Source organism: Balaenoptera physalus (genome assembly GCF_965194825.1).
Source record: "Balaenoptera physalus genome assembly, chromosome: 5".
In the NCBI taxonomy this organism is placed as follows: domain Eukaryota; kingdom Metazoa; phylum Chordata; class Mammalia; order Artiodactyla; family Balaenopteridae; genus Balaenoptera; species Balaenoptera physalus.
In genome coordinates, this window is record NC_138884.1 from 143,331,116 (window position 1) to 143,345,064 (window position 13,949).

Genomic DNA, 13,949 nt, shown 5'->3' on the forward strand with positions numbered 1-13,949 from the left:
AGTTACAGTATCTGTAAAACAACTTAGGATTGTGTCAGACCCTGAGTCTGTGACTCTATTGTCCTAATCATAAACTGCTTGAACCTGCTTTTTTATGATTCAGGGAGATTTCAGCTTTTTTACAAACAAGATGCAGGGGACATGGTGCAGCCGTTGTACTTGGCAGGGGTGGGGGGTGGCGCAGGCACAGGGTTCTGCTTGGTTTCATGAACAAAGATGATCCCTAGGAATCTGAATGGGGATTCACACTGAGACTTTGGTTAAAATCTGAGCCCTCTATGTGCAGGGTGAGATTCTGTGAGTCCCCCAGAACACAGTGACCCTGGGACAGAATGCAGCACAGATACATCAGGGGTCACATGGGATGGAGAGATGTTGAATTTGAAGCCTAGCTAGAGGAGAAAGACATTACTGTTCTCATCAAAAATTCAGTTTAGATACTAGAAGAAAAGTCATATTTTAATATTAAGGACCTTACCCAAAGATTGACACAAAGTGAAAATAGAACTACCTCATCAAAGAATAAAACCAAGCCTAACAATTAAAAGGGGGTGCCAGTGATTTAACTGAATGCTGGAACAAATTCAACACCATTCAAATATGGTGGCATGATCATGATGCCATACAAGATATCAATCAAAATGTTCAGTATAAACTAAAAATTACTAGTCATGTGAAGAAACAGGAAAGTGTGATACATAATGAAGCAGGGGGCTACTCAGTACAAACCCCAAGAATATAAAGATTTTAGAAGTAACAGACAAGGACTTGTAAACAGCTAAAATGAATATATATATATATATATATATATATATATACACACACACACACACATATATACATATTATAAATTGTTATTGAAGTATAGTTGATATGTAACAACGGTGTGTTAATTTCTCCTGTACAGCAAAGTAACTAGGTTATATATTCTTTATTTATATATATTTATTCTTTATTCTTTTCACATTGTTTACCATTCTATGGTTTGTAACAGGATATTGAATATAGTTCCCTGTGCTATACAGTAGGACCTTGTTGCTTATCCATCCCATATGTTATAGTTTGCCTCTGCTAATCCCAAACTCCCATTCCTTCTCTCCCCGAACCCCACCCCCTGGCAACCACAAGTCTGTTCTCTGTATCTGTGAGGTTTTTTTTGTTTCGTAGATATGTTGATCTGTATCGTATTTTAGATTCCACATATAAGTGATATCACATGGTATTAGTCTTTTTAACTTACTTCACTTAGTATGATAATCTCTAGGTTCATCCATGTTGCTGCAAATGGCATTATATCATTCTTTTTTATGGCTGAATAATATTCCATTGTATATATGTACCACATCTTCTTTATCCATTCATCTGTCGATAGACATTTAGGTTGTTTCTGTGTCTTGGCTGTTGTGAATAGTGCTGCAATGAACATAGGGGTGCATGCATCTTTTCAAATTATACCAGTTTTTTCTGGGTAAATGCCCAAGAGTGAGATTGCTGGATCATTTGGTAACTCTATTTTTAGTTTTTTGAGGTACTTTTATACTGCTTTCCATAGTGGCTGCAACAATTTACATTCCCACCAACTGTGTAAGAGGGTTCCCTTTTCTCCACACCCTCTCCAGCATTTGTTATTTGTAAACTTTTTAATGATGGCCATTCTGACTGGTGTGAGGTGATACCTCATTGTAGTTTTGACTTGCATTTTTCTAATAATTGGTGATGTTGAACATCTTTTCATGTGTCTTTTGGCCAACTGCATGTCTTCTTTGGAGAAATGTCTATTTAGGTCTTCTGCCCATTTTTCGATTGGGTTGTTTGTTTTTGTTGTTGTTGTTGAGTTGTATGAGCTGTTTGTATATTTTGGAAATTAAGCCCTTGTCAGTTGCATCATTTGCAAGTATTTTCTCTCATTCTGTAGGTTGTCTTTTTGTTTTGTTTATGGTTACCTTTGCTGTGCAAAATCTTGTAAGTTTGATTAGGTCCCATTTATTTATTTTTGTATTTATTTCTTGGGAGACTGACCTAAGAAAACATTGGTACAATTTATGTCAGAGAATGTTTTGCCTATGATCTCTTCTAGGAGTTTTATGGTGTCATATCTTATGTTTAAGTCTTTAAGCCATTTTGAGTTTATTTTTGTGCATGGTGTGAGGGTATGTTCTAACTTCATTGACTTACATGTAGCTGTCTGGCTTTCCCAGCACCACTTGCTGAAGAGACTGTCTTTTTCCCATTGTATGTATATTCTTGCCCCCTTTGTCAAAGTTTAATTGACCCTAGGTGTGTGGTTTTTTTCTGGGCTCTCTATTCTGTTTCATTGATCCGCATGTCTGTTTTTGTGCCAATACCATGCTGTTTTGATTGCGGGTAGCTTTATAATATTGTCTGAAGTTTGGGAGGTTTATGCCTCCTGCTTTGCTCTTTTTCCTCAGGATTGCTTTGGCAATTCTGGGTCTTATATGGTTCATATAAATTTTAGGATTATTTGTTCTAGTTCTGTGAAAAATGTCATGGGCAATTTGAGGGATAGCGTTAAATCTGTAGATTGCTTTGGGTACTATTGCCATTTTAATATTAACTCTTCCAATCCAAGAGTGTGGGATATCTTTCCATTTCTTTGAATCATCTTTAATTTCCTTTATCAATGCTTCATAGTTCTCAGCATATAAGTCTTTGACCTCCTTGGTGAGGTGTATTCCTAAGTATTTTTTTTAATGCTATTTTGAAAGGGATTATTTGTTTTCATTCCCTTTCTGATATTTTATTGTTAGTGTAAAGAAATGCAACTGATTTCTGTATGTTAATCTTGTATCCTGCTACCTTGCTGAATTCGTTTGTCATTTCTAGTAGTTTTTGTGTGGAGTCTTTAGGCTTTTCTATATACAGTGTCATGTCATCTGCATATAATGACAATTTTACCTCTTACTTTCCAATTTGGTTACCTTTTACTTCTTGTCTGATTGCTGGGCATCCTTGTCTTTTTTTTTTTTTTAAGTTTTTATTGATTGATTGATTGATTGATTGATTGATTGATTGCTATGTTGGGTCTTCCTTTCTGTGCTAGGGCTTTCTCTAGTTGCGGCAAGCGGGGGCCACTCTTCATAGCGGTGCGCGGGCCTCTCACTATCGTGGCCTCTCTTGTTGCGGAGCACAGGCTCCAGATTCACAGGCTCAGTAGTTGTGGCTCATGGGTCTAGTTGCTCCGCGGCATGTGGGATCTTCCCAGACCAGGGCGCGAACCCATGTCCCCTGCATTAGCAGGCAGATTCTCAACCACTGCGACACCAGGGAAGCCCGGCATCCTTGTCTTGTTCCAGATTTTAGAGGGAAGGCTTTCAGCTTTTCACTGTTGAGTATTATATTGGCTGTGGGTTTGTCATAAATAGCTTTTATTATGTTGAGATATGTTCCCTCTATACCCACTTTTGTAAGGGTTTTTATCATGAATGGATGTTGAATTTTATCAGATGCTTTTTCTGCATCTATTGAGATAATCAAGTGGTTTTGTTCTTTCTTTTGTTGATGTGGTGTATCATATTGATTGATTTGCATATGTTGAACCATTCTTGTGACCCAGGATGAATCCAGCTTGGTCATGGTGTATGACCTTTTTTAAGTGTTGTTGGATTTTGTTTGCTAATATTTTTTTGAGAATTTTTGTGTCTATATTCATCAAAGATATTGGCCTGTAATTTTCTTTTTTTGTAGTGTCTTTGTCTGGTTTTGGTATCAGGGTGATGGTGGCTTCACAGAGTGTCTTTGGGAGTGTTCCTCCCTCATCAATCTTTTGGAAGAGTTTGAGAAGGATCGGTATAAGATCTTTTTGTATGGTTGGGAGAATTCACCTGTGAAGCCATCTGGTCCTGGACTTTTGCTTGTAGGCAGTTTTTTTTGTTTATTTTTCCTACAGATTTTATTTCATTTCTAGTGATTGGTCTGTTCAAGTTATCTATTTCTTCTTGATTCAATTTTAGTGGGCTCTGTGTTTCTAGAAAGTTGTCTATTTCTTCTAGGTTGTCAAATTTGTTGGCATATAATTGTTCATAGTATTCTTTCATGGTTTTTTGTATTTCTGTGGTAACAGTTGTGATTTCTCCTCTTTCATTTCCTACTTTGTTTATTTGGGTCATTTCTGTTTGCATGAACTCTTTTTCCATCCCCTCACTTTCAGTCTATGTGTGTTGTTTGCCCTAAGGTGGGTCTCTTGTAGGCAGTATATTGTAGGTTCTTGTTTTTTTAATCCAATCTGCCACTCTCTGTCTTTTGATTGGAGCATTTAGTCCACTGACATTTAAGGTAATTATTGATAGATATGTATTTATTCCCATTTTAAACCTTGTTTTTCCATTGATTTTCTATTTCTTCTTTGTCCCTTTCTTTTTCTTTTTGTTTTTCCTGTTGTAGTTTGATGATTTTTCTTTTGTATTATGCTTATGTTATGTGCTTTTGGTTTTTGTGAATCTATTGTATGTTTTTGATTTGTGGTTGGCCTGTTTTTCAAGTATATTATCCTATACTACTTCCTATATCTACTTGCTTTAGACTGGTAGTCATATAGGCTCAAACACATTCTAGAAAAAAAAATCTATATTCTCTTACTCTTCTTCCCCACATTTTATGATTTTGATGTCCTCTTTTGCATCTTTATGTTCATCCATTTGGTGTTCATTGTGGTTATCATTGCTTTCACGGAAATGTTTTGATTTTTTTTTTTAATCTGTGTACTGGCTTATTTAAGTGATTTATTTTCCAATTGTGATTTTTCTCTTTCCTATTGATTCTTACTTCTTTTCTATTTAGAGAAGACTTTTCAATATTTCTTTAAGTAGGTTAAGTATTGCTGGATTCTTTTAGTTTTTGCTTGTCTGAGAAATTCTTTATCTCTCCTTCTATTCTAAATGATAATCTTGCTGGATAGAGTATCCTAAGTAGCAGATTTTTCCCTTTCAGGACTTTGAATATATTTTGCCACTCCCTTCCGGTCTGCAATGCTCCTGTAGAGAAATCAGCTGATAGCCTTATAGGGGTTCCCTTGTAATTAACTCTTTTTCTCTTGTTGCCTTTAGAATCCTCTCTTTATCTTCAATTTTCACCATTTTTACTATAATATGTCTTGGTGTATGTCTGTTTGGGTTTATCTTGTTCAGGACCTTTTGTGCTTCTGGGTATCTGTTTTCTTCTTTAGGGTTGGGAAGTTTTCAACCATAATTTCTTCAAATACATTTTCAATCCCCTTTTCTCTTTCTTCTCCTTCTGGGATCCCTATTTTGCATAGATTGGCATGCTTTATATTATCCCACAGGTCTCTTATATTGCTTTCATTTTTTTCATTTGAGTTTCTGTCTGCTGTTCTAACTGGGTGATCTCCATTATGATATCTTCCAGATCACTTATTTGTTCTTCTGCATTATTCATTCTGCTAGTCATAGCTTTTTGTTAAGATTTCAACTCTTCAAATGAATTCTCTAATTTTTCCTGGCTCCTCTTTATAGTTTCTAGTTTCTTTTTATAGTAATCTGCATTTGTGTTGATAGCCTTTCTTAATTCCTTCAGTATTTTTATTATCTCCTTTTTGAACTTGGTGTCTATTAGATTGAAGCGGTCTATTTCATTGTTCTTTCAGGGAATTCTCTCAATCATTTAATTGGGAGTGGCTCCTCTGTTCTTCATTTTACTTATATTTCTCTTGCTCTATGGGTTTAGGAGAAACAGTTATTTACTGTGGTCTTGGAGGGCTATTTTTATATTGGAACATCTCTGTGTAGCCTGCGTGGGTTTAATCTTTTTTGATGCAAGGGCTGTTTTTAGTATGGATGCCTGCCACCTCTTTGCTCAGTGTATGGTGACCATTATACCCTTGATAGGAGGTGTGACTGGTGTTGTGGTGACCAGAGCCTGCACTGGATATTGAGCGGCACCTCCTCTTTGCTCTGTGGTTTTCACTGTCCTGTCAGGGGCGGGGTCTGCTCCCTAGTTGTTGCAGTAGAAGCCCCCAGATCTGTTTCTGAGCTGTGTTTCTGACCCACAGTGTGAGGTAGCTGCGACTGGAGGGCTCCCACTGGGAGAGAAGCCACTGAGTATTCCTCTGCTGGAGGTGTTCACCTGTGAGTGTGCTCTGTTGTGTCACCTTTCACCCATTGTGTGGGCTCACAAAGTACACTGTTGTTGGCACTGCCCTTGGTCCCACCTCAACCGTGGGTATGCTGGTCATTGTTCCTGGTGTCTCTCAGATGTCGTTTTTACCAGGCCACCAGCACAGATCCAGTGAACTCAGGTCCCAGGACTGCAGGAGCTGTGCACCTGGACTGGCTACGGGAGCTGTGGAAGCAGCTCAGACCCTGCCTGGCCCAGCCCCCGCATGTACACACCCACAAAGCCCACAGCTACTAAGGTCAGACCCATCCCTGCCTCCGGGGCACCCGTTGTCTGGATTTTCCACAGGTGCTGAATTTACAACGCCAGCAGCTGAAGTGCAAATCCATGGTCCGTGCAGCTGCAGGGAGAGATTTCAGGTCTGCTTCCTAAGTGGCACAGGTCCTGGGGCTCAGTTGCGATTTCATCCCCACCTCTGCGTGTGGGCAGCCCATTGGCATCTGCTCCCAGGGCCGCCAGGCAGCAGCAGGGACACGTGAGCTGGACCAGGCAGGAGCCTCTCCTGGAGCCCGCAGAGCAGGGGCTGGTGTGGGGGGTGGGGGTGGGGGGAAGAGGCTGCTACGGCGGCCCCACCCCTCTTTTCACACACCACTTAACAATGGCACTTCGCTTCTATGGCCTGGGCTTCTTTCGAGAACACTCCTCCTGGTTGCGGCTCCCCACACTCCAGGCCGCTCAGACAGTCTCTGTGCAGCCAACACCAGTGCTCTTCCTGGGTCTGTCCTCTCAACCCCGCATTCCGGGCCCCAGCCCCCACCTGTATCAGTGGACACGCATCTCAGGGTGGGGTGCAGAGGGTGGCGGTGCAGACCTTCTGTGTGGGTCTACCTCTGTCTTGCCTGCCACAAACCAGTTGTTGCGCTCTCCTCTGAGCCTCTGAAGCTCTTGTTCCGTCCTGGCCGATCTCCCTGCCAGTGAGGGACTTCCCAGAGTGCAGGGACTTCTACTCTCCTTCAGCTCCTCCCAGGGGCAGAGGTCCCAACCTGCTTCCTCTCTCTCTCTTTTTTTTTTTTTTTGTCCTTTCATCCTAGCCGGTTATGTGTAGATCTTTCTTGTCCTTTCAGGTGTTTGAGGTCTTCTGCTAGTGTTCAGTGGGTGTTCTGTGAGAATTGTTCCATTTGTAGATGTATTCTTGATGTATTTGTGGGAAGAGGTGAGTTCCATGTTCTACTTCTCCACCATCTTGAGTCCATATAATGAATATATTAAAGAACATAAAAGACAAAAATGAATGAATAGATATTCTCTATCTCATTAAAGAAATAGAACCAAAAAAGTTGAAATTACAGAAATAAAATTTTAATGTCTGAAATGAAAAACTTACTAGTCATAACAGCAAAATGGGCAGAGCAGAATAAAGGGTGAGTAAATATGAAGACAGTTAAAGACCTTATCCAAAAATGAAGGAATAGAGAAAAGAATTTGAGTAAAAATAAACACACTTCAGTGGCTTCTGATAAAACATCAAACAAGGGAGGCCGATTATATTAAAATAAAGCTATTAGAATATTTTTTAAACCTGCAATATGGTAATATACATGCCTCTTTAGTAATGCATTAAATAACAAGATGTAGCAGCAGGTCTTATAAGTACCATAATTTTGAAGTAGTTTTAAACTTGAAAGTTATTTTGAAATGTCTGCAACGACTCCAGCGTGATGTGAAAAATCCATGATTTATATTGGCGACAAAGTCAAGGTCATGCTAACATTACTGTGATTTTTTGCTTACATTACAATTGGAAAAACATGCCAAATTTCAGTTAGAGATTAGTGAAAATAAAGATGTAATTTATTCCCATGCAAGTTTACAAACCCTAGATTAAGAAGCCCTTCAATAAATTCTGACAGTACCTGAAAAAAAAAAAAAAATCAAACCGACTAACATGTAAGTAACTGCATTTCCCCCCAAAACAGAAATGAGAATAAGATGAAATAATATTTGAGTAACTATTTCTAAGGCTTGATAAATTTGGTTAAAAAACATCAATTTAAAAAAGCAAGAAAAACCAATGAAAGTCAATATGCATTTTTTAAAAAATCACACACATATGCACACCATTGTCAAAATGATGAAAGTCAAAGAAAAAATCTTGAAATGAGACAAAGAAACACAATATTTTATTCAGCAGAAGAAAGATAGCAATAAAGTCAGACATTTTCCTCAGAAACAAAGGCCAAAAACAGTGCAATAATATATTTAATGAGCTTAAAAGAAAAACAACTGGTAAACCAGGATTCTCTGTCCAGTGAAAATATTCCACAATTAGTGAAAAAAGTAAATAAAACTTTTATTATTATTTTTTGAGATATGACTGATATATAATTGCATTAGCTTTAGGTGTACAAGTAATGATTTAATATATGTATATGTTGTGAAATGATTGCCTAAGTAAGTTTAGTTAATATCCATTACCATATAGTTACACATTTTTTTCTTGTGATAAATTTTAAGATTAACTCTTAGCAACTTTCAAATATCTAATACAGTATTGTTAACTATAGTCACCATGCTGTATAATACATCCCCAGGATTTATTTTCCTTATAACAGGAATTTTGTACCTTTTGACTATTGTTATGCATTTTGCCCACCTCTGGCAACCACCAATTTGTTCTTTGTAGCTATGAGGTTTCTTTTGTTTTTTGTTTGTTTGTTTGTTTTCTTTTCAAATTCCATGTATAAGTGAGATCATACAGTGTTTCTCTCTTTGACTTATTTCACTTAGAATAACACCCTCAAGGCTATTCATGTTGTGGTAAATGGCAGGATTTTATTCTTTTTCTTATGGCTGAATAATGTTTGTGTGTTTGTGTTTGTGTGTGTGTGTGTGTATATATATATATATATATATCACATTTTCTTTATCCATTCATATGTCCATGGACACTTAGGTTGTTTCCATGACTGGGCTATCATCAATAATGCTGCAATAAGCATGGGTGCAGCTACCTTTTTGAGAAAATGATATCATTTTCTTCAGATAACTACTCAGAAGTGGAATTGCTAGGTTGTACAGTAGTTCTGTTTTTAATTTTTTGAGGAACCTCCATACTGTTCTCCATAGCAGCTGCACCAATTTACATTCCCACCAACAGTGCAAGAGGGTTCCCTTTTTTCCACATCCTCATCAACGCTTGTTATTTCCTATCTGTTTGATGATTGTCATTCTAACAGGTGTGAGGTGATATCTTGTTGTGGTTTTGATTTGTATTTCCCTGATGATTAGTGATGTTGAGCACCTTTTCATGTACTTGTTGGCCATCTGCATGTCTCCTCTAGAAAAATGTCTCTTCAGATCCTCTATTTTTAATTTTTTAAGTTGAGTTGTATGAGTTCTTGAATACTTCAGATATTAACCCCTTATCAGATATATGGTTTGCAAATATTTTCTTCTATTCTATAGGTTGCTTTTTCATTTTGGTTTATTGTTTCTTTTGCTGTGGAGAACTATTTAATTTGCTGTAGTATCACTTGACTTTTGCTTTTGTTGCCTTTGCTTTTGTGGTGTCAAATCCATAAAATTATTGCCAAGATTAATATCAAGGAGTTCACCCTCTGTTTTCTTCTAGGTGTTCTATGATTTCAGATCTTATGTTCAAGACTTTAAGCCACTTTGAGGTTATTTTTGTATATGATGTAGGATACTGGTCCTGTTTCTTTCTTTTGCATGTGGCTGTCCAGTTTTTATACCACCAGTTATTCAAGAGACTGTCCTTTCTTCATTGTATATTCTTGGCTCCTTTTATATAAATTAGTTGGCCATATATCTGTGCATTTATTTCTGGGTTCTCTATTCTGTTCCATTGATCTATGTGTCTATTTTTATGTCAATACCGTATTGTCTTAATTACTGTAGCTCTGTAATAAAGTTTGAAATCAGGATGTGTGATGCCTCAAGCTTTGTTCTTCTTCTCAACTTTGTTTTGGCTATTCCAGGGCTTTTGTGGTGCCATACAAATCTGGGTATTGTTTGTTCTATTTCTGTGAAAAATGTCGTTGGAATTTAGATAGGAATGGCATTGGATCTGTATATTGCTTTGGGTAGTATGGACATTTTAACAATATTAATTTTTCCATGAGCACAGAATATCTTTCCATTTATTTATGCCTTCTTCAATTTCTTTCATCAATCTCTAAAATAAAACTTTTATTGATAAATGAAAGCTGAGAGAATTTGACAGTAGTAGATCTTCAACATAAGACATGCTAAAAGAATTTCTTTAGAATGAAATAAAAATGTGGATTTGCAGAAACAAATGCAAAACACAAGCTATAAATGACTGAAGCAAAAATAATTATATTGTATTCTGTAATTTATAATGAACATAAACATAAAATTTATGTCAAGCGTATCATAAATGACAGGAACAGTAAGTGGAATTATACTGTTGTAATGTTCTTATATTTTACATGAGGTAGAGCAATTATAAGTCTAAATAGATTCTGATATATTAATAATGCACAGTGTAATACCTAGGGCAACTACTTAAAACAGTACAAAGATACATAGCTAAAAAGCAATAGAGGAATTAAAAGGGAATATAAAAAATATTCAATTAATCCAAAATAAGACAGGAAAGCAGTAAGACAAGAAAAAAATCAGATGGGACCAAAAGAAAAACAACAGCAAAATAAGAATGCTTAAACTCAAACATATGAATAATTTCATTAAATACAAATGGATTAAACATTCCAGTCAAAAGGCAGAGAAATGCACCACACAGTTATATGCTAATCACAAAAGAAACATCTTAAATGTAATATCAGTGATAGGATTAAAGCAGTAGTATTCCCCAATCTAATTTTTGGTTTCACAGTAAATGTTGAAAATGAAGTCATTCAACAAGATTGCAAAGACCCATATTGTCCAATGGCCTAAATGAAACCTTTCTCATTTTTCTCAACAGACACAACATGGGGCAGTTGGGGTATAAGCTTTCTATTTTTCCTTTTCTGAGGCTTAAATATTTGAACATTGACCCACATAATAGTACAGGCCCTATTTCAGTGTCCACCTATCTCAAAGATTAATTGCATGATCCATCTAATTATGCAAGCCTGAAACGTAGGAACAAATTATGACACTGTAGTAATTGTTAACCTCTATGTTCAGTCCATTCATCATGTCCTCTTTACCCTTTAAATACCACATAAATTGAATTATTTTTCCCCATAATGCCAACAACCATTGTATCTTACCTGTATCATTAAAATTGTACTTTAACTCAAATGTTGAATTTTTTTTTTTCCTGTAAAGAGCCAGACAGTAAATATATTTGGCTATTTGGCTATTTTGTCATTGTCACAACTGTTGTAGCACAAAAGCATCACAGACAAGTAACTAAATAAACAAAGCCATGTGTATGTACCGATAAAACTTTACCTTCACAACCAGGTAAATTTGATTGATGAGCTGGAGTTATGACAATTCCCACAAACTGACCTACCTGAATCCATTAGTAAGAAGTAAGAAGATATTTTGAAATGTAAATTCCCTCTCTGCTGAACTCTTAAATGTCCTTTGATTTCTCTCAGTACAGAATCAACCATCCTGATCTGACCATAAAGCCCAGCACGGTCTTCCTGACTTATCCACTCCAACCTCAGTTGCACCATGCCCATCTCTTCTCCAGCCTTTCTGGCCTTCTTTTGCACCACAGCAAGTATGCACATACTCTTCCTAGGACAATGTTCCTTCATTCTTCCTCCTAATAAGCATTTTGGCATCCTCAGTTTTACTATAGAAAACTTTCCTGGCCACCTCAAATAGGTAAAATCCCCCTATTCAACATGCCCAAATTTTCTTGCATGTCTCCCTACACACCTAGTCATAGTCAAAACATTACACAAGTTTATATTTAGTTGATAAATAGCTAGTAGCTTTAAATACTTTTATTTATGATACTATTAAGAGTGCCAAGCACTTTTAAAATACTTTATGTGTATTATCTGACTAAATCCTCACAATGATCACGTGAGATAAGAAATAATTTATGACTAACTTTCTGGCTATAAAACTGATGCCTTGGAAATAATCATTTGCCAAGTCAAACAGGGAGGAAAATGTTGCTATATCAACACAGGCAGACTGATTTCAGAGTCCCTGTTCTCAACAACTGTCAAATAATGGCTCTCTCTGTAAGATACTGATTTTCTATTCTTAATGCATTATTGCAGAAATAAATATATTATATACTATACACACATCTGTCAATGTATGGAGTGGTAAAATTATTGAAATTCAGCCTTTCATAAAATGGTCTACGTGCTCCATAATGACAAGTGTAGAGATGCTGAAGGCCTGGATTTATATAGAACACAAAGCAGTGTGGCAAATGGATTGAAACTTTGAAGCAAGAACATAAGCTGGCCTGCCACCGCCATCAAGAGGAAGCCTCGTGTTGTTTTCCTTTTACCCAGTGAAGACGATGAAGTTTCAGATCCTAGACACAGCTTCCCATTGGGTTTTAGTTGAGAATTTATAAGTAGCTCTTTAGTTTCTCCATTGAAGGAGGAAGAATAAATATATTGCAGTCTTATTTGAAACATCCGAAGTTACAGGGGACTTTTATAACATATAAATAAAGAGTATAGTTACAGGCTGGAAAGCAAAAGGATTAAAAACTAATGAATAAACAAATAAGTTCACTGAAAGTTCATTTGTATCTTAAGTTATAAAGAATAGATGTCAGTTGTGATTACATGTCATTATTTCCTACATTTATGATATTTAACAAATCCATTCAAATACCTAATCGTGTCTTATAACATGAATTCTATACGAACATAGGAGTTGTCATTCTTTTTCTAATTGCTAAGATTGGCTTTGTGTTAAAAGAAAATGACATCAGGAGAGTCCACATTTCCTTACATTAAACATGTAGGAATGTTCTGAAGAACTCTAAATTGTGCTAAAACAGATGACATAGCCAAACTTGCATCAACCATACTTTCTGGCTACCTATACACAATTTTTTTTTTCTTAATTTCTTTTCAGTCAAGGAAAGAACTTTTTTCAACAGAGTTCATTCTAGGGGAGGAGGTTGACCCCCTATCTAAATTATTTTAGACAGTTAAGGGGGAGGTAAAAAGCTTTTCTTAAGTCTGCTGGGCTTTGATTACCTTCAGCTCAAAATAATTCACGTGCCAAAGTGGCGCATTTTGGGGTGGCATATTCTACTCACCTTCACAATAAACATACCATGTACAGTATTTTTATTCAAATTTTTGTTGATGTATATAATTTCACTTTATTTGTAGCTGATTTCCTTTACAAAGTGAGATGTATGTCTATTTCTATATCCTTACTCTCTATTGATACATCCTTAAAAGAATCTGATCGAATGATTTTATAGTTACTGGATGGAGACTTGAGGAACTTGCTCCTATGTAAGCTCCAGAAGATTCAGCTTTTTCCAAGGTTTGTTATATGTAACCATGGGAAGACTGCTTATTGGATTGCCCACTTGCCCCACTTCTGTTAATCCAGGATCATTTGGTATTTGTCAGTCTCAGTCCCTCTTTCTTTCTCTGCAGTGCACACATACACACAAATTTCAAAATTACCTTTCCCAAACCCAAATTCGTAAGAATAAATGAAAGTGAAAAGTGAAAATAAACGTGAACATACTAAAAATTATAAAGAAATACAAAACGTTGCAAAATTATTTTAATCCAGTATTATCAGTTAAAAAAGTAATTACCATAAAATTATCACATTGGCATAATTAAGAAAGTTGATAATACAGATTGTAGAATGGGTGTAAGTGTTAGGCTTTTCATATACTGCTTTGGGAG